General features: G+C 38.9%; 1 protein-coding gene across 7 annotated transcripts in view; it reads right to left on the bottom strand.

Moving 5' to 3' along the window:
* lingo1a (leucine rich repeat and Ig domain containing 1a) overlaps positions 1-21,240 on the bottom strand; it is a 238,998-nt gene extending 217,758 nt beyond the window's left edge. For 3 of the 7 annotated variants that reach the window (XM_046393823.1, XM_046393822.1, XM_046393824.1), the window contains exon 1: positions 20,879-21,220. The gene's annotated coding sequence lies outside the window, so the exon portion shown is untranslated. Of the gene's footprint in view, positions 1-20,878 lie in introns of all 7 variants that reach the window. The other 4 variants (XR_006843793.1, XR_006843794.1, XR_006843795.1 and 1 more) reach the window with 3 other exon arrangements.
* Between the last annotated feature and the right edge of the window lie 611 nt (positions 21,241-21,851).

The raw sequence follows: 21,851 nt of genomic DNA, 5'->3' as shown, positions 1-21,851 counted from the left end.
CATCGTGCCTCTTTGACTATTCTATTAAGCTCAGGACAAACCAGAAGACTAACTGAAACCTACAAAGACAAGACAAATCACTCATAAAGATTATTTCCACCTACTTGCACAGATGACAGTCAGGAAGGCGTATAAACCTGACGATTCGGTAAATGCCGCGGCTAAGTCTAGTCAAGGGTCAAGGTATAAAATGGATTTTGTGTGCAGAATAAAAACCAATAAAGTCCTCATATCCAAACACTGCTGTTAGGCACCACTAAGGACACATGGGAATGCGGTTGTTGATTTATAAATCTCAAACTCTGGAAGTGGAATAGTGGGGGAAAAAGAACAACCATAACCCTTGCCATTGTGGTGCTATAAATAATTTGCCATAATTAAAGCTCTAATATCCTTGAGGTAGATGAGGGAATTCCATGATGAATCACTTTTAATTTTCAGTGAGTAAAAATAATGTCCATCTACAGCAGGCCACAAGTCTTCCTCTGTTTTGCTCTCTATGCACATTGCTAAGGAAAGAAAAGCACACGAGACATACACCAAACAGAATGCACAACAAATCACATTTCCATCACATTTTCTCATTTTCATTTTCAACACTGGATGTAAATTTCCACTTTTTTAGTATGACTGAATACAAAACAGAACTTTGTGGTGCAAACTTCTTGATGAAAACTGATGAAAGTCTTTTCATACAGAGGACATGTTGACTTGTCATGCACAGGTGTTGATTCACTCAACAGAGTTGACTAGCACACCTAAGTGGAAGTGAGCCATTATTTATATCATGAGTTACACCTGTGCTTTTCCTGCTCGGGGAAATATTATTATTATTATTATTATTACGACTACTACTACTGTTGTTGTTGTTGGTGTTATCTAGATCCCAGGAGGAAAACTAATTATTTTGTTGGCCTTTAAACCAGACCAGCTGATTCTAAAAGGACAGTGATGCTGTAATGAAAGCTTGTGTCTGAATTCTCAGTTAGTCATAAACTGTGCACATTTACGCCCCCTTTGAGAATGATTACACAGAGTTTAGTGAACTCCTTACACTTATCCTTTGGGTGACCATCAGGCCAAACTGGCTAAACCATTATCCTTTAAAAAGAGATAAGAGCTGAGTTTAGAAATACAAAGATCTAAGTGATCCTCAAAGTCACAATTCAAGCCAAGAAACACATTTCAAAAGCAAGGTCTTTAGCAGATACTCTCAGTGCTCTAAAAGGTGATGAACCAAGCATTTCTGAGGAACATGACTTGAATGTGGAAGAAAGTAAGGTTGTGGAAGTGTGCCACTGCATCAAAGCACAGATTTTCTGTGTTCCACACAACACATGCATGGATGCCTTCAGTACTGAGTGATCAACAGGTTCACTATGAAGGGATTCTTGATGCTTGTCTTGGTTACTATGGAAGCAGCTATCCATCTGCATCCAGGCATGACTCCCAGTTTCCCTGATACAGCTGTGGGACTGATGTGTCTTTATTGAAAACAAATGCTTATGCAGTGCATTTGAGAAGCTGTGGGCAGTGGAGTTGTGGAGTAACCTCAGATTTTAGGATTGTGACTTTGAATTGCACCTGAGGGAATACCTGCCTGAGTAGCCAACATCTGTCTCAGAAAGGGACGCTAAAATACTGAGCTGGCTTAACACTAGCCTGAGCAGAATTAGAAACAGGCAGGCTGCGGTCGTTGAGACTGTAGAGAGGAGCCATGCATCAACTGAGTAGAATCGGAGAGGAGGGGCAGAGTGATGGAGGTGATTGTGAGGAATGCCAAGCAAGGGGACTTTAGATTCTGCCACCATCTCACTTACCAGCATGGTATCAAAGTCTTCAGTGCTGTTATCACGCTTCAATTATAAGGAAAGTGTCATGGAAAATGATGGAGACATTATAAAGCTATTAGTGGCCCAACAGGTGAAACTCAAGCCCACCATCCAATCTTAAGCACTCACAACCTGTAGAATCATGTTATGGAGGGTTCAGAACCAGCTGGCTGTATAAAGCACTGGGTGTTTTTTTTTTCCTCACAGGGAGGATTTCCCACCATCCCCAGTGTATCAGAGCTGGCTCACTTACTAATTGATTCCCTGGCAATTATTTTGAATGTATGCTTTAGCTTGTCAGGAGTGTGAAATTGGTATGGTTAGATCTTTATAGATGATCTGATTGGTTTCTACAAGACATTTATGTTGTATTTTACAGCAAAAGAGTAAAGATCATACCAGTCACAAGGAAAGCAAATTTGTTGTCAAATAAAATGATTCAAATTTAAGACTGTAAGCTTTCTACGTCAAAGTGTTCCGTTTACAGTTCCACTTACGTGACGTGTTCAATCCATTCCTCAGCTCAGTGTGACAGCATTTTAATGAAGTCAACATGCAATAATTAGTGGCAGCAATGCCCTCTTTACTTCATGCCTCATGATAAGTCTGAGGTCTGGTGTGTGTGATATAAACACTCAGGCATTTGCTTTTATGTGTAAGTGTTGGGTAGCAGTTTAGCACATCCTTTGGGATGCCTGTATTTGGATAACAGCACGCCATAAATGTCAGGTGCAGGAGGAGTTGGTTGTGCCTTGCGTTGAATAAATTATCTCAGTGCATCAATGTCTTTAACACCTGTGTGACTCCGGCTGTTGGTTCATGTTCATTAGCTCAATGTGTATACATGGCAGTTTGACATTATTACACTAAATAATTTCACACTGATGTATTTGATTAGAAACCAATTTGGAGGCATGTTTTTAAAAGAAGTTTCATTTTAAAATCTTAAAACAAATATCGGTGGTTAATCTTGATTATTAGCAGGGGCTTTAAGTACATGATAACATATGTAAATGACATGTTGCTCCTCTAATGTCACACAGTATGCACTATGTACTCCCTTAAATGTTAATGTTTTATTTCAAAACAAGGGACATCTATGGTACATTAGAATAAATTAGATCAGGGTTCACAGGCAGTTCTTGCGAGTATCAGCTCATTGCTGATTTGGGTCTGTACATTTGTCGTATCGAACACAGCCTTATATGAGGAATTTTTGTTACTACTGAAATACAATATCTCTGTACAATAGATGCTGTGCACCAACTTAAAACCAACTGAATCATTCATGACGTATTTGAAAAAATGCATGTTATCCAGTTAGAAACCATGTTATATTCTTGATGAGGCACATAATCAGGATCAATGCACAGAGTGAGGAGTTTGTCAGTCGAAACAAAAAACCCCGTGTGAACCTTTAATTCTTCACCTAGCCTGTGCGTGCTGTGCAGTGTCTTGTTCACCCTCAAAGGCTATGAAATATGACAGGAAAGACAGGCCCTGCCATGACCCGTGAATCACACAACCCTCCCACCCCCCACCCCCATCGCTCCCACTCGATCTCCTCTCTCCCTCTCTGGGGTGAATTATTCAACAACAACAACAACAACAACAGGGTGAGGGGGTGGAAAGGTACATCAGAGAAGTATCCTAAAACTGAGTGCCGAAGACCGGACCATAGATCTCTTCACTCCAACCATCCCCCTGCAGATCTTTATGGGTCAACCTGCAGCAGCAGAGTAGCCAATGCCTGCGTCGTGCTGCTGGTGTGAATTACGACAGCACAGGTGGTGCAGCCACCCACCAGGGACAATATTAACTGCTGATTCGATGAAACACACGCACTGATTAACAGCCCATATCTCTAGTAGGATTAAGTGAGCAGAGCCATGCCATCACCTTGTAGGTGTGGGACTGATTTACTCAGATCTGTGTGGGTGGGTTAGTGGCATGTAAGGAAGTGGGGGGGGGATTAGAATTATTCTCTCTTCAGTCATTAACTGACTATCATTTTCAGTTGTAAGCATTAGCTGCTAATTATTCAGTACCTGTAAAATTGCAGCATGTAAAATGAAGAGCTTTCAAAAAAGTTTATTTACAGGAAAGTTAGCAAATCCAGTAGAAAGCCGGAGCAGTGTGTGTTGGTTTCAGACCATTAACCTCAGTGAACCCTCGTGGATTACATGGCAGTATAATGGAGGAACAGCATACATTGCTGTCTTGTACAGTGTGTTTGTGCCAGTGGCAACAAAAGTCACAAGTTTTCAGATCATGCACATTGTGACTGTTTGACAGTTTAAGGTCTTTTTTTTTTACAGTTAAAGCATGACAGTTGAGACAGTCTCTCTTCTGACAAGTAAAACCTTACATTAGTCAACACACAAAGGAACTATGACTAAAACACACATAAAAGAAGTAAACAAAGAGTATATACAAAGTAAAATGGGCTCCTGGTAATGACAGAGCTTCTTCACAGTCACAATAAAAACTATTTTATGACACACTGCTAAGTTTAACGATGAATGTTATTCATTAAGGTGATCAGCACACAGGCATTTGTTTATTGAAGTAAATCTGCCACAACCACCAGCAGCAAGAACAGGAACAGAAAAAGAAAACAAAAGGTCAGTGGAATGTTTGGTGTTGTTAAACAGATTGTGTTGTGATAACAAGCCTGTACCAGCCCCGTTCATCATCGTTTTCTTTCTGTTGATCACTCACATTTATTTTAAATACTGACATAAGCAGCATGGAATAGACTATGATACTGTGAGTTGAGGGAAAGACATATTGACACTGGCCATTGTACAAAAAAACAAGTGAGCCCTTGAGGAGCAGGAAGGTGGCGACAAATCAACTTCACGCTGTTTGCGAATGGACTAGCTTATTAAAAATCTATAGAGAACTTGTATGTCAACATGATGGCTTCGAATAAAAGCACATTAATGACACAACCAACCTGAATGTGGACAATGATTGAACTTCTATTGTTCAAGAAGCTTGAAATGTCCAAAAAAGTGATGTCTTCTTCAGTGGTAATCAGTAGGTTTACACAGATTAAGGATCATGGTTTACAGATTTTTTACTCTGTTCTTTCACCCCCAAACATAACTAAGAACTCTCCAGGAAATCCAATTATTGGAATAAGATTATCTGGGCGTGGTTGCTCTGCCAGGGTTTTATTTCCCTCCAGCCATTCCGCTCCAAATATTGGCCACCCAACGCCCAATCTCTCCTCCCCTGTCCCTCATTTAAGACCTCGCTCAGCAGACCCCTCACCTTTGATAACAGCTAAATTCATCAGCGGGGACCGGCAAAGTCTTAAGGGCAAGGCAGATTGGACGGAGCTATCCTCTCCTGCCGTTTTTCTCCCCATCTCTGGTGGAAAAACGGCAGCTATCTGTCTCCTCACAGCCACTGGCTGGCATTCCAGCAGACGGCTGCTGTGTGAAGAAAAAATATCATGGCTCCTCATCCTAAGACTCCTTAAAGGTCAAACCCTACAGCTCTTATGACTTTGTATGTCTTTTCATTCAGAGCCACAATGGCTTCCTCAATGCCTTTTCATGTATAAGGTTATCCTGTTCACTTGTATAGGAACTGACTGCGACTGTGTGAATTAACACTTAAGACGTTTTGTGTTTTATGACTGCTTTTCTGAAAGCCCTGTTTGATCATGAACTTTCAGACATACGGGGCACAGTATGCATATATGTGTGTGTGTGTTTCAATCAGTGATGGGTTAAATGCAGAGAAGTAATTTCTCAGCTTGGGATTAATAAAAGTACATTAAAAAAAATTAATGGAGGCTGACAGAATGTCACAAATGGGATTCTTAAAACCTGCTCAAGCCAGTTTTTTTTTTTTTATGCTCAACATCTTTTATGAATTGAACAAAAAAGACACACTGTAAAAAGATCTTAAGTCTGAGTTCAAGTATAAATCTAAAAACAGCTTTATCAAGTCTTTATCAGTCCCACATGCATATGATGCTAACCACAACTGGCGCTACAATTTTGGGTTCCTCAAGTTTAAAATCCCATTTTAGTCACACTGTATTGTATTAATTTAAAAAAAAAAAAAAAAAAAAAAAACACTGGTTGTGGCACTGTATAGGCACTGGACACCATTAGCGTCCCTCTTTGGATCTGCAAGATGGCACATTAAGGGTTTTTTTGTTTGTTTGTTTGTTTTTTCACAATATATTTTGCACTATAGCTGCACACTTGTTCACTTGTTTCTCAGCAAACTGCTTGTTTGTTTTCACAGCTTTTTCCATTAGTCAGTTTTTGTTGTTGTTTTCTGCTTTTGCCAGCATAAAATATGGCATCACCAGAATAACAAACATGTCAGAAGCTAATAAATTAATTTTTTTTTCCTCTGGCTCTCTTATCAATAAACTCTTTTTTTTTCTTGCTGCGCACAGTTAGTTGAAATTTTTCACTCATCTTCTGTAACATTTCAAGAGTTTGCTCCAGATTTGTCTGACAGTTGGATTGAAACAGCTCTGCAGTCAAACAAAAGGCAAACAAACATTTCTTTTTCACATTATCTTGTCGTCCCTAATAAGCTTGCCTCAGTGTCAATGTTTTGACATTTTTGCAGCATTCGCGATCTACACAAGCTGAAAGTTGACCATGGCTGCAGTCTTTGAGTTCACTCACTATCAACTCTCATTTCTCGAGCCAAACTTATCACTGCACTTTCTTGAGGCGACGACGGTGACCTCAACACAGACCTCATCTTGCAATCCTGTCCGTGACATTTAAACTGGCCTCTAGGGAAGGAGAGAATAAACAAAGACGACAAGAGAGGGATGAGCTCTGAGAGATGTACCCTCATTTGAAAAGGGTTCAAAAGTTCTGCAGGGACCAGACTGAAGGCTGCATGGTCAGTCGCCTCTGATCTCTTTACTCTGTGTTTGCTTGTTCCTCTCAGTGCCGTGTCAGAGAGGCTGCAAGAGTCACAGTTTTATTTCAGTTCTTCATGTCTAACCATCTGAACTATGGGCACCACTTAGTGTCTGGAGACCCAGCTTTAATTGAATTCCAGTGTACTGATTACAGTCTTTGTTTGCAGAGGTCACTGAAAGCTAAAATGTGATGCTACATGAGCAATGACCGTTACGTACATTTCATAAGAAAAACTTTATTAATCCGCACAATTCTAAATGAAGAGATTTCTTTAATCAGTTTGTCAACGGCAAAGTTCTTTTTCAAATACAAATGTGAGAAAAACATTGCAGGCCAACGACAGCCATGACAGGACAATGTAACGTGAGTTGGCTAAAGCTGACCCCGTTCACTGCTCACATCTCCACTTGACCTTCATCTCAGAACAAGTTTAGTCAAAACATGTCATTTTTAAAAAGTTGTTAATTGAAATTAATTCACCAACATGAAGACATAAACTCTCAAACACAAAATCTGTGGCCTCAATTCTAGGCTTTGCAAATATGGAGTCATAATTATGAAAAGGCCTCAAGGTTCTCCTAGGAGCACAAAGACCTTGATTAATGAATCTCCAACTATTAATGATTGTATTATCATGGGACCCTCATGTAATGTATTGAGATTGCAATAGAGATGGTTTACTGCAGGTTAGCTGAACCCCTAGAGAGCAGGTCATTTAAAAAGTCCTTCAGGGTTTCCGTAATTAGACGCCTAGCTAATGTTCTGTGATTACTTTGAGATTAATATAAATGGGACCTTTTCATACGATTTTGTGTTCTTACAGCTTTGCATCTCAGCCCTGTGATAAGGTGGGAAAAGATGTGATTTGATACAAAATGGGATTGGAATGCATTAAATTGTTTTGTTTTTCCAAAAAAAAAAAATATATATATATTTGCCGATTTTATTGGCATATTTTTGTCTTAGGCTGGTGAGAAAAAGAGAAAATAAGCAGTTTCTAGCAATTGCAACATTCTCTTTGTCATAAATTGCATTCTTTCTTTAACACAATTGAATCGACCCCAGTCTTAGCTGGAGAGGCAACTCCTTTGCTCTGCTGTTAACAACACTGGTTATTATGGAAAAGGGACATGTGTAACACATTCACCATCTGCCAGTTGACAGGCATGACTTTCCATTAGGACTTTGTCATGGGGCAAAAAACCTTATCAGTTTCAGCGAACGAGCCCCGAATTCAGAATCGGGCCTTTTGTTCAAGCTGTGTGACAAGCTGCACCTTTCACAAGCTGCCACATCTCTGGAGACGTTGACACACCATGAATCCAAAAGTAGAGATTGCTTTTGTTTGAACAGCATTTCAGCATTTTGCATGGGGAGTTGGTCTATCTCCAAACTGCTGTATGTCTTATTATGTATCTCCAAAGATGCTCCGATCTGATATGGTAGCTTTGTTTGGGATGAAAATTCAGATTGAGCCATTTTGTTAATTAAGCCAGCACAACATAAATGGAAAGGAATGTCATAAACCAATGCTGGTTGTTGAAAAGGGGGGAAAAAACGCCTGGAGTTTGGAGTTATTGTGACTCTTTTGCATCAGGAGTTAAGGTGGAGACAGTGTGGTAATTTTTACAACACAACAAAGTGGGAGAGGAAGTAATGTGAGGTAGACAGATGAGTAAACCAAACAACTTATGAACAAATGAGACCACAATTTGAATCATGTTGACAGATGTTGTGATATATAACCAGATAATGTTTGCTTTTCTCCTGCTTCTTTCACTTTTATGTTGGAAATGAAGACTGTTATGCAATGAATCAGTCAATGCAAGATCCTCACAGCTACATTTTGCAATTTTCTCTTGCAACTTCAAATGTTCCTAGAGAAGTTTCTGATGTAATGATGTATAATAGATTCATTCCAGATATTAATTTTCCCTAACTGTGTCATTCCCTAATTGTAATCATGGCAATTAATATCCCCTAACTTTAGCAGTTATCTCAGCGCAAACTAAGTGATGATCATGACTGAGTTGTTGGCTGTATAAAACATAAATGAAAACAGAATGCAATCAACCAAGTATGTTGAAGATTTTATTTTACATGACCCTGAACCCATGTAGTAATATCTTTTAAACAATCATTTATTTCACAAAGTGCTGAACCTCACTCCATCCTTGCTTGTGAACAACTGAGGCTTTTGAGCTGTTTTGTGATACTATCATGTTACCATCAAACTTGCTTCAAAGAGGGGATTCTAAAACCTTTTTAATCGTTTTACAAAATCAGTGAAGTTGATGATGCATAATGTTAATTTTCTTCTTTGTACTGCTTCAAATTGAGTATATGTTGAAAAGGATTCAGAAATTATCACAGTCTGTTTTGTTTAGCACAATTTGAAGTCAAGGTTGTATTTTATTCTTTTATGTGGAGGGCTTGCTGATTTGGAGGGGGAGAAAGAAGTGGACGTCATGGTGGTAGCTGGGAGTGTAACACATCTAATTTCATGTGTTGTCACAGACCAACAATAAATTTGGGCTTTTTTGGAGCCAAAATCACAATATTTTAGAAAGCTCCTGCAGCGAAATGTTTCCAAAAATATTGTTCCTGATCTCAGTTCAGTATATTATTCAGTAACTTTCTATATGAGGATAGGGTTGAGCAAATAAGTGGTTGAGCTTACTGGGTTGTGCAAAACTGTCTGATTTTATTAAAAATGTCCTACGGCATAACTTTCAAAACTGTTTTGAGTCCTTGTAGGCTCATTGTCTCCAATCAAGTAATTTATTTTTCTGGTCTCAATCACAGATAATGGAAATGATTGTAAAACTGTGAAAATAAGATCCAACATGCAATTATGCTTAAACATCTTTCACAGTAATGTATTAAACATCGTGACATCTGAAACTCTTCTTGGAACATTTGCAATTGCAAGCGTAAATTGCAAAATATGGCTGTCTGGGGATATTGCATTGATCGATTCCTTGCATTACACTCTTCACTTAGCACATAACACTGAATGAACCAAGAGACAAATTATCACAAATTAAATGTTAACAGATCTAATCAGACCATTGCCAGCAAGCATTGTGATATTGGGCAGTTACTTAACCCTCCTTCTTTGTACTTTCTCTTAGAAATTTGGTTTTCTCTTATTGAAAGGCTGTTTAACAAGCAACCTGACTCAAAATCCGCTTTTGCCCTTTGAATCACTTTAAATGGGGTGCTGGGAAGACCTGGCCAATAATCTCAGATCAGCACTCTTTCAAGAGATGGCAAGTCTAGCCAGGACCTCCCTGCTTCCATCTTAATTCCCTCTGAACTATCTGAAATAGATCCCTCAACATTTTGTGTGAGCCAAGTCTGCTGTCTTCATTGCGACATCCATCTTTAAAGTTGTTCAAAGTCTTCTATCAGGGTGCATGCCTGAGGGACAGCTCACTGCAGGCTGGATGACCCACATATTTTGTGATGCCATCTTTATTCACTTTGGTCTCATGCTCTTTCTCTTTCCATTTACCAGAGGCCTATCTGCTCATTTACAGGCTGCTATCTCACAGTCCATCCATCATTCTGTTTTGTGCCATGCAGTGGCTTTGTGTTAATGTATTTTCTCAGGGCTCTCCAACTGTGTTTCCTTGCTGGGGGAGACGATCTGTCTTACAGAAGAGAGAATTCAAACAGGAAAAACTGCTAGGTTCACTGCAAAGTCATTACAATAATATGGCACTTTGGCATGATGTCTTACTCTTATCAACACAAAGTATGACAAAGAGCTCAAATGTGAAATGCAGACTAAATTGATTTGTATCCAAAAATGTCTCCCTAAAATCCTGTCTTCTGGAAATACATCACTAATTTGCATTAGGAAACATTTGTAAAAAAATGTAATATTGTAAGAGTTACAGTCACCATTCACATAATTAAATAAACAAAAGGTAATTTATGTATTTGACAAGTTTTACCAAAAGTATCAGCATCCCTTCAATACAATACCAACCTTACAATGTAAAACATTTGCCTCTTCAACTTGTCAACTCTCATGGGAGATAACAATCTGATTGGTGCAATTAACACACAAAACACACTAATGAGTAATTAAGACACTAAATACAATCTCTGTGCACTTTGCATGTTACTGCACCCAGTACGCACCCTAAATGCACTTGCACCACTCCCTATAGATCAAGCAGTATAGATCCTTTAAATAGAGCCATATGTGCTTACTTTATTTATGTTACCTTGACCATTTCTGAACATTAACCCAACGCGGTTTGTCACACAAACCAAACGACACTTGCAACACAGGATGCAAAGCTTCCGTCTCTGGTGTCAAAGTCCTGACCCTTAGAATTTGACTACCCTTACCTAGAAAAACATGCAGGAATTGTGTTTGCTCTTAAAATGCTGTTAACAAAAAGAAAAAAAAATAGCAGCAGCATATAAGTGTAATTTCTTGGAGACGAGGTTGACAAATCACAGTCTAGCTGAGGCTGTATTGCATGAGCTTTTGTTTGATTTTTCTTATTTGGATAAAACTAGCTCCATATTCAGGAGACTTTTTCCCTGTCCATTCTGAGGACTCTCACTCAATACAAAAAGTACACCCAGTCAATATGATTTAATTCAGTCCCCTGAATCTTACCTGTTCAATAAGTAATTTCACTCTTTGACACATACCAATTTTAAGAGCTGTAGAAGAGTATCTGAATGTCAGAGGTAATAAAAGAGGGAAGGAAGCTTATATTAAGTTGACTCAACCTGAACTTCAATGTGTGCTTTCTGTAAAATACAAAATGGCCCACCAAAGAGAAATATCACTTTAAAGTCCTTTTGACTTTGTGAATTACAGTGTAAATAATAATGACATATTGCAAAGTCTTTGTTGTACGGTTTCTCATGAGGTCATTTTAAAGGGCAGTCACAAAAATGGTAAAGTCATGTCTGGCTGTCTTTGTCTGAAGCCCTTTTGACACTGCAACCTGTCTCTGTGTGTCCAGCCAGTCTGAATGTTGGTCTCCCTGTATGTGATGGACACAGGCATCTGTCACTTTCAAATGCTCAAAGTGAATCACGACAACAACTTCTCAGCAATTGTACTGCATGTCTCACTCCCTCCTTCTCTATGTCTCTCACCCTTGTGACTTTGCAGTGGTTAGTGTGTTTTCAAGCGAAAAGAAACAGGATAATATGCTTAAAGACTGGGACATGGATACCATCTTAAATGGCACAGACTCCACAAAACCTCAGCTTCACCTTAACTGTCCTGAACAGGCTGGCAGCCAACAGGAAAACAGATTGGATCAATATGGACGTAAATCAGAGTGGCTCTTACCCACAGAGAAAGACAACTGAAAAGCAAGTTTAAATCCTCTCACTGAGAGGGTTAGAAAATTCCTGGCCCATCACCACACGACCAACGAGCCCTTCAGACTCTCGGGCAACCAAAAGGTCATTTGTCAGTGTATATTCCAAAATGGCCACATGTGATTTGCAAGTGTAGATGCTAAAATACTATGATGGTGTGATTCACTGGCATTTAACATAAACAAAATATTCAGTCACCTTCATATTTTATATCAAACTCCCATAAGCTCCTGAGGTACTGAGTAACCAAAGTACCAACAATACTGTGCTATTGCTATTAACATATTTGATCAGGGGTGTTATTTATAAAATGGAATTTGATCAGTTTTGATCAGTCTTGTGTCTTCTAGTCTTGTGTAGGACTATAATAGGAAATATATAGGAAAATATTTGGATTTCTCTGTCTCGACTTGAAGTAAATGATTTTCCTGCTGGTTATGTCGGCGTATTGCAGTTCTCCACCTCTGCTGGGAACTTGTTTAAAGTTTAAATGTTTAATTTTCTCTTTTGATCCACAGCAGTTTCTGAGTAAATCCCTACTTGTGTTGGCAATATTAAAGAGCAAACTGCAAGGTAAGTTATTTAAGGGATTTAAGATGTATATCACAGGTGGGTGAGTTACAAAAGGGATTCGTGGAACTTACTTTAGCATGTTTTTAATTTTTTTTCTTTGTTCAACATCTTCTATGAATCACCTGTAAACACATCATGTGAAATGATCTTAAAACTAAGTTCAAGTGAACATTTTTATACCCAGAACAGATTACTGTCAACAACATCAACCATACTGCTTGTTCCACTGCACCTGTAAAACATTGCCCCGACCCAATTAAAAATGGGCCATGGTGAATGACCCCTACTTGACGATATTACTTGGATAAGTGCAGTGTAAGATCAGTGTTGACGACTGGTCATCGATATTCAAATCTCTTCAAATGCTTCAAAGTAAATCAGTTTTTGTACTTTTCTCCTGAGTTATGGAAACAGCAATACTTCCGGCAGCAGCATAAAATACTAATATGGTATGTGGTGCACATGAGAGCATCTCAAAGCATCCAAAGACATTCAGACAGAGAATGCAAATATATCCTTCTGTCTCTCTGTGAAAACTCTCCTGTGTCACATTTACAGTAAGATGATGATATTAATCCCTGTTGAGGACTTGTCAAATTACAAATGTCTTCTACACACCACCTGTGGTTTGGGGATTTAGTAATCTTTAATGACATGTTGTTGGATGTCTCTTATTTACTTTTCTTTGTAATTGTTATATTATGTCAACGCCTAAGGTGGAACAGACAGATAGTATGTAAGCATGTACATAATGTATGGAAAGAGTGTTCACAGAGCTCTTATTGACTTTTTACCAGCAGGTATGTTCATGTCGTCCCTTCACTTAAAGCTGCCTGGAGAATTTTAGATATTAATGCTTACTTGTGTGGGTGCCACATAACACATTAATAGTGCCATGTCTTGAAGCTTGTGTTTCACAGAAGTGCGCTGACTTTTCATCAGTGTGTAAATAAAACATGGCGGTACAAACTGCAATAATGCCCCGTCTTTGCCACAAACTCGTTGTTGCCAAGATAAAAACTGAACGCATGCCACGTCTTTGATCTCCCCCAGTGAAACAGCCAAAGACGCAGTGATGGCGCCAGCCTGGATGATGTGCTGTGATGTCACCTCTGTTTCTTATCCTCTTGCCCAGCCATGATGTTTAATTTATTGCAATGAAGGTCAGAAAAATTGTCTTAGCTTTGAACAATAATCATTTATTTCACCTTGTGCCTCCAATAACATGAAATCATATCACACATTAGAAAAGTCATTCATATTTTAGAACAAACCCGACAGGGGATTTTATTCGACATTTATTGTACAAGTCCGTCCATTACCAAAGCAATTTCTGCTTGTATGGAAATTTGAGTCTGCAGAGACAACAGTCAACTTACTCTTGCGTGAGGACATGTCTCTGTTACGTGACCTTTGCTTGCCCCCAGAAAAGCATCCAAGTGACTTCAGTTTACGAGTTTTTGTAAATATAAACAAACAAAACGTGACCGCAATTAAATTAGAACACAGAGCATATTTTGTTGTTTTCTGTCTTTTATTCTGGTCAGGATGGACAGCTTCTATTAAAGCAGCTCGGCAGAGCGAAAGATATTAAGTTCCCAGTCTCACACCGCTTTCATGCACAACCCGTGTTCTGCTGGGCAGTCGTGCAGAACTTGCTCACTGAGGCCGTTTGAACTGCATCTCCTGAGGAAGCTTCTGGGATCCGTGTAATGCATGCCAGTCAGACGTGTAGCCTGTCAGATGGTCTCCTCTTTGGCCTTCATGTGTTGTGTTCAGGACCATGCAGCCGTATTTGTTTTACCCAGCTGGCATCAGCTGAACTGTTCTCACATCCAAGACATTCAAACAGCTTTATCGCCAACATGCCTGCTTTTTATATACATCGATATAATGGTGCGCGTATGTACTGACCAGTAGATAGCACCAGCATTGTATTTGAACACTTATTTTTTCTTAGACTGAAACCATTTGAAGCACTGTAATTTAGCTTTAGTTAAACTAACAGTTTGCAGCAGAAGAACCACAAAATGTAAGAGCATGTAAGAGTAACAGTCATACTTCAGCACTTGATTCTTGGATCTATTAAGGTAATTTAATAATCAGTCAGTTTTAATGGTTGCAGATTTTATGAAAATGAATCATCCAGTCTCTTCTCTGAAATATGGGAATTGAAATTTGGATTTCTAAACTGGGCACTTTAAACCTGAATATAATCCACTTAATGAAATTCATTCTAATAGTATATAGTAGATGTTGAGTGACAGAAGTGAGTTTAAAACACTGTCTTTCAAAAAAGTAATCTGAATAACTGGTTTGAAAGAATGCAAAGTTTATTTCAGCCAAGTGGCTGTGGCTGTTAATATGTTTTATTAGCCCTTTTGACTATATTATTTTTAAATGCTCATAGTTCCACTTTGCATACCTGTTTAAAGTGCAATACAGGGTTTACTTGCCTTTCTATGAGTTTACAATTTGTTGAACATTGGACCTGTCCTTTACTTTACCACTACATCCTCTTTGATTTTCTCCAGTTATTTTTAATATCTAAGCTAATTAAGTTCCTATTCTCTTCCTCACCTTAGAGACAGAAACAGAAGAATAAACAATAGTGAGAAGTTAATAGCTTGAATTTTAGGTCACATTAATGTTCAGAGTTTCTGTTATCCGGTAATTACTGTCATTTTTTTTATTATTTTTTTTTTTTGACCAAAAAAAAACGGTCAAAGTCCAACATATTTAAGACAAGTCATAATGTCTGGTAAAAAACAATCCCTTGAATTGATGCCAAACATGAATATGTAAGTACAAAATCAGTGCTAAGTTTATTCACACAAGTTGAAAATATTCAACTCTGCCAGCAGCTCTGTCTGTCTCGCTCTCTCTTTTTCTAGATTAATCCCCAATAAAAATGATAATTTAATCATCGTCATTGACTATGACAGTACACTGAATCAATATGCCATAAAAATACAATTAACTGCATTTTCACTTCCACCTTTTCTTGGCATGTACCTCCACAGCTTATAGAAAGAAATAAAATAGAAGTCTCCATCCATATAACTGCTAGCAGTCTTTTTTAGAAACCACAGCAGATTTGAATCAATAAGCAGTGTGTTGGAGACACTGATTGCAGGCCAGAACAGGAAAGGGACAGCACAGATTGCTACCTGCATGTGCAGATGGTGTCGTGTCAGTGACTCGACTTGTTTCTTGCCCAGTGTGATACATGTTCTCGACAGGCACCGGTGGCAGACACACCAAACGTAAGGAGCAGGCGGAGCTAAATCAGATTAGGCCTGGCCAGTGAGCCAAATGGCACCTCCGGAGCTGCGGAAGAGCCTGTTGTGCAGCTTTAATTCAGTGAATTTCCCAATGGGACTTTTCCTCCTTCTGCCTACAGACAGTTTTATCATTTACAAATAATTACGGATGTATGCGCAGCAGGGGGACCAAAAACTCATTGCCACATTGCTGTAATAGCCTAATTATAGACATTTTTAGTGTTTAGAAATAAAAATAACTTGCTGGAAATCATTAAAATTACTGTTTCGAGGTGAATTTGTATGCAATGCTCATCTTCACATTTCCAGAAGTTTTTATTTTTTTACCATATATCACCTGACAGATAGCAGGGACTGACCTAATGGGACTGATAACGCCTAACACAGACTGCACAAAGTTAGCTCTACAAGTTCCAGAAGGATCTACTGACTATGAGCCACTTGTGCTGTGCTTTGAATAGCTAATCATTGTACTGATAATAATACTAATGGTCAGATCTCCCAGAGCTACACCAAGGAGACAAACATGACAAGGGAAACAAAGAAGCGAAAGAGCCTGAGGAATCAGATTTTGACACTGGACTTGGGGCAGAGACTGACAATAAACAACAAAAAGTCCTGGAAAGTTGATTACCAGAGCCAGAGACAAAGGTCAAATGAAGATAGAACAAGAAGAAATTGATCCGGGGAGTAAAAGATGTGCTACATGTGCTGCCATTTCCTCCTGCAGTAGTTGAACTCGTTCACTCTGGTGTATTGCGCCATACGCTTGGCCTCCAATTTTTTGTTGACCCTCTATTGCACACGAGTGGCATGTGAGAGAAGTTTCTCCCCACTGAAGAGAGAAAGATGATGTGATGGGGAAGATAAATTACATTTATTTGTTATTAGATACTGTAGCTGTGCAGAGCTCTTTTCATGTTCTGATGAAGCCATTGTAAAATAAAATTCCATAATTCTTATATTTGCAAAAGTGTGTATGTTTCTTCAAAATGTACCTGACACTAACACACAAGAGGTTTTGCGTTAGTTTAAAATCTTGTATGAAAGATGACTGTGTTGACTGCTGTGTTTTTAATCTCTGTAAAAAATTCTAAGCATAACAACAAATGCATTTCCCGTCAAAAGCCATCATTGTGCACCTCAGCTGTTAACACTGAAACTCAAAGAGTACGTCAAAGTGATCACCAGAGCCTGAGTCAGAGCCTGACAAACATTCTCACGCTTCATTTAACAGCAGTGACGTTGTGAGCTGTGCTTCCTTAAAACATGTGCGTATTCCTTCAAATTCAATGCAGAAATCATCGACGTGATTCGTGAACGTCATTTACAAGATTACTGGAACTGATTGCTAATTCTGCACTCTGCACTAACTGGGTGAATGAACCTTTCCCACCCACTGCATTTGCATCTGTGCAGTCTGAAACACAAACATGAAACAAATGTCGATCTGCTCATTTGTGCTCTTAGTCTGTGTCCACCGGCTCACGATGACACTCAGAAATCTCTCTAAAAGGTTTACCGTTACTCTGCATTAAATTATGAATTATAATATGGTATATATGGTCATATGGACTATTTACAGTCCTTACATTCTCCATTAATGCAGAATGCAAAAGTAGAAAAAGATCAGCATTTTTAGTCTGACCTTAGGAGACCAAAAAAAAAAACTAAATAAAAAATCCTCTCTCTCCCTCCAATGTCAGACTAAATGGGAGGCAAGCAAAGATGAGCAGTTCTGCATGACAATGAAGTTATCTGGGCTGACAGTGCAAGAACAAGTCAGCAGTGCTACCATATGAAAAGGCCAGCGTGAGCAGCTTGCCCTGTGTTCCCACACATGTTGACACATTTACTGTTGCTGTCTGTCTTCACGGGGTTCTTATGGTCAAGTCACCTCAAAGGCAGGGCGAGTTTGTCATCAACTTAAAGTGGGACAGCAATTAAAGTGCATAGATCGAAACGATGGATTCAGTGACATTGTCAAGAAGAGGCTGGCAAACAAGAAGGCCAGAGCCAATGGCAGCAGACGTGTCCAATCTTGAACTGGATGGAATGCTTGAAAATGTCAGGTCCTGATCTGGGACGACAGTAAAGTCTGCAGAAGGCATGTCAGTTTATGCAAAACCAAGTGCCGATGATTCACCAGCAGCTGATAGTGACACACTCTCTGTGGTAGGCCAAATGTGACAAATAATGTCCTTTTGAATCATCCTTGCAACAGGAAACGGTTTGAACTTTGACACCTTAAAATCTGTAATTGAAATGTCTCATGTGTTGTCTATTATTTCACTGCAGTAGCTATTGTGAGCACTTTGTGCTTTCATTTTCTAATCAATACAACCTTGATTGTAATCTATATGCAGCCACGTGCTTCTGTCTCCTCGTTCACAATCACAGTTGCCTCAGGTGCCATTATTTTCCATACGAAGCAATCACAGTCATAATCACGTATCACTGTATTTTCAAATCCATCGCTCCTTTTGAGATTCCCTGCTTTCCTTGCATACTGAAAACAGGTTATACAAGAGAAAAAAAAATATGTTTTTTTCTGTTCCCGCTGAGGAGATAAACATCGGCATCAGAATGATTCTGGTGCCGCGTAATAACAAATTACTCATGCTCTTAGATTTGACTTGATTAAGAGTGACTACTTCCAAAAGAGGTACAAATTGGGAAACAACATTACCAGCAAAGTCTGCTCAGCTAATGCACTACCTCTAAAGTGTGATAAATTGAATAAATTGTGTGATAAATGTGTCTGTAGCAAAAAGAAAAACCCCAAAATCAAGCAGAAAATTAAAATACTCTTTATCTTTATTCTGAATGAAGATGATCTGCCAAAACTATTGACTTTACCTTAAGAGTACTGACCCTCTTAATGTTGGTTCGGGATGTTGACAACATGTTGGGCGAGTCTGGACAGACACCAAACATCCGGTCTTAATTACTATGTCTTTGGGACACTGCGGGCATATGAATCGTTTTGTGGATCCTTTACCAAAAAAATGTTCAGTTGAGTTAAACTGTAGATAAAGTGGATGAGTCATTCATCAAGTTGTCGCAGGCTATAAAAGGTACTGGTGATGTTCATCCTCATGCATTTGCAGGACTGACTCCAGCTGCTCCCAGCCATCAAAGCAAATTAAGGCCAGAGGAAGTCAATGTCAATCAGCCAGGTAGTCCACAGAGGGAAGATGAAGCTCTCACACAGTGCAAACAATAAGAAAACCAAAAAGGAACCGCAGCAAAGCCATAATGACTAGCAAAGAAATGATTGTCTGTGGGCCAGACTAAATCACTTGAATTAAACCCTCTAATCTTTCCTTGCTGGTGGTCTAAATACAAAAGCCACACAAAACTCATTCTAAAAATGTCATAAAAGTCAATATGCTAGCCTACAAAGTGAAAACTGAAATAACAAGTTAAAGTGTATGACACTGAGAGATTGTGAAAATGATAGGAAATGCCTTCATCACTATTGACCAAAACAATCTGCCCTGAAATATAGCTAGCAGGGCTTCTGGCCACAAATAAATGCAACAGCGAGTCTTTCTGATGTATGCCTGATAGAATAAAAAGACATGAAGTTACGGTCTGCATGCACACCGAAGGCTGTTGTGTGCTGTGGTGTAAAAAAGGTATAAACAGCAAGGCAGGTGACATTTTGAGCACAGAATTTTTCACAAACTATTCTTCCATTCAATGTGGCCTGAGTTGTGAACAACATATTCTCACACCTAAACAACAAAATAAATGCTCTGTCAGTTGTTTCCAAAACAATACATTTAAGAGTTGAACAAACTGCACCCATCTGCTTTTTCAGATCAGCAGGTTAAGGTTTATTTTAGTTGGCAACTACAACTGCTTGGTTAAAGTAAAAGAAAGGTCAAATCATGGATAAAAGTTGGGATGTAAACTCAGGTGTTGAAGTAAGTTTCCACAGGCATATGCAGTATACCCTGTTGCCTCCCCCAAGTCTTTCTAGAAGAGTATAATGTCATGGTATTTCCACCTGTGTCACTGGATGTAGTATATAGATTTTAACAAATATTCAGTCCAGTCCAGATTCTACAGTCCTTGTGAATACAGTACAACCGCAAAATATTTCAACAAATGACCAATGATTTAATTGGCGAGGCCTTTCCTATCTGACACAACAGGTTAAACGTGGTTTAATTAAGATTGCAGATTAATTAACATCTCTATTGTCAATAGTCTCATCAATCAAGAGTGAAAATGGCCCACTTTCTCCACCTCTCAATGACAGGTATGTTACCATCAGATGCCAGGCTTCCCTGCAGATTCTGAATCAATTTGGCAACAAAACTGTTGGGCAATTTTACTATCAAACACAATGAAGTGCTTGCAAGTACTTGCAGGTGGAACATGTTCTCACACACACACACACACACACACACACACACAAACTCACAGCATACCATAGACTGACAAAAATATTTCAACAAATGACCAATGGTTTAATTGGCGAGGCCTTTCCTATCTGACACAACAGGTTAAACGTGGTTTAATTAAGCATAAAAAGACAGGCACATCTGCAGGGCTTTGTGTGAGTTTTCAGAAGAACAAATGTGGATCTTTTTTTTTTTACTTTGGTACACTGTGAGATTTCTGCCTTTCAAATAATATTCATATTCTCATATTCTCAGTTTTGGACACTCCAACTGCAACCTCTTACAGTTTTAGTATGCAGTATTTTAGCATTGGCCAAAAATTGTAACAGTTTGGTGAGACACTTTGTTCTTAAAGAGAAAACAGATGCATTATTTTCTTTTGATTGTCCCATATTATGAATTACTTGGGCATCGTACATATTTGGTGTGTAAAATGGAGGACCCAACTACACACAGGATATGAAGGTGAGTAAAAAGACTTTAAATAATACACTTACTCATAAAGAGATGAAGAAGGGAAACCAAAGGCGGCTGGTAATCCAGGTAAAAAGAGTCCAAAAGAATAATCCAAAAGACAGAAGGAACACAAGGAACATGGATCACAGGAAACCCAGAGGAAACAGAGGAGGGAATACACAGGGGGGTTAACAGGTGAAAACAGTCAGGGCGGGGCAAGCAATCAGAACTGGAGGGAAATCAGACAAAGACAGGAAATGAACCCATGTGGAGTAAAAACTACAGAATAAAACAGGAAACTAACTGAACTGAAACTTCAACCAGGACAAATGTTCCTGCTCATTACAAGCTAACTAACTGTACCTGTAGACCTGCAGATGTTGTTGCAAGTTACACTGTCTTACATCCGGGCTACGCTGTGAGCCATGGTGATTCTGGGACAATTGAAGATATATTCAACAATTTGCGATTATTTATTGGTGAAAAGGTGAAATAACACACTTTCTAACATTAGTTTTCAGTGACAAAGGTGGTGAAGTAATAACACACCCAGGGCCATGACATCACATATTCGATCAAGCTTTTAGTCTAAGTTCATACAGAACATGACTCTCATATTGTTTTGTTCTGCACGTCCCTTGAGGATTTGTACGCTGCTGCTTGAATATTTTGATTACAACGGCTGATGCTAATTTTCACTTCTAGATGGAAACACTTCATGTTCTTTTGAATACATTGTTGCTATTTTACAGTAGGCAGAATTACAAACCTTGTTGTAATTTGCTGTAACACAGCACGACACGTATCTGATGTACGGTTGGACAACAACCATGTCATGTTAAGAATTTAGATGCATAAATCCTGTTTCTGTTTGGTTCTCAGAATTTAAATTGAGTGTGAATTCTACCCCTCTGTGTGTTTGTCTCAATTAGCCCTCAGTGCTGTGCTGCAGGAACATGCGGCCTGCTTTTCGCTCTTCAGCACTTCTGGAGTGACCATTAAATGGTAGTATAG

This window comes from Scatophagus argus, chromosome 7 (assembly GCF_020382885.2).
Source record: "Scatophagus argus isolate fScaArg1 chromosome 7, fScaArg1.pri, whole genome shotgun sequence".
NCBI classification, from domain to species: Eukaryota; Metazoa; Chordata; class Actinopteri; family Scatophagidae; genus Scatophagus; species Scatophagus argus.
Note: the sequence above shows the minus strand (reverse complement) of the source record. Positions and strands in the feature narration are given on the sequence as shown.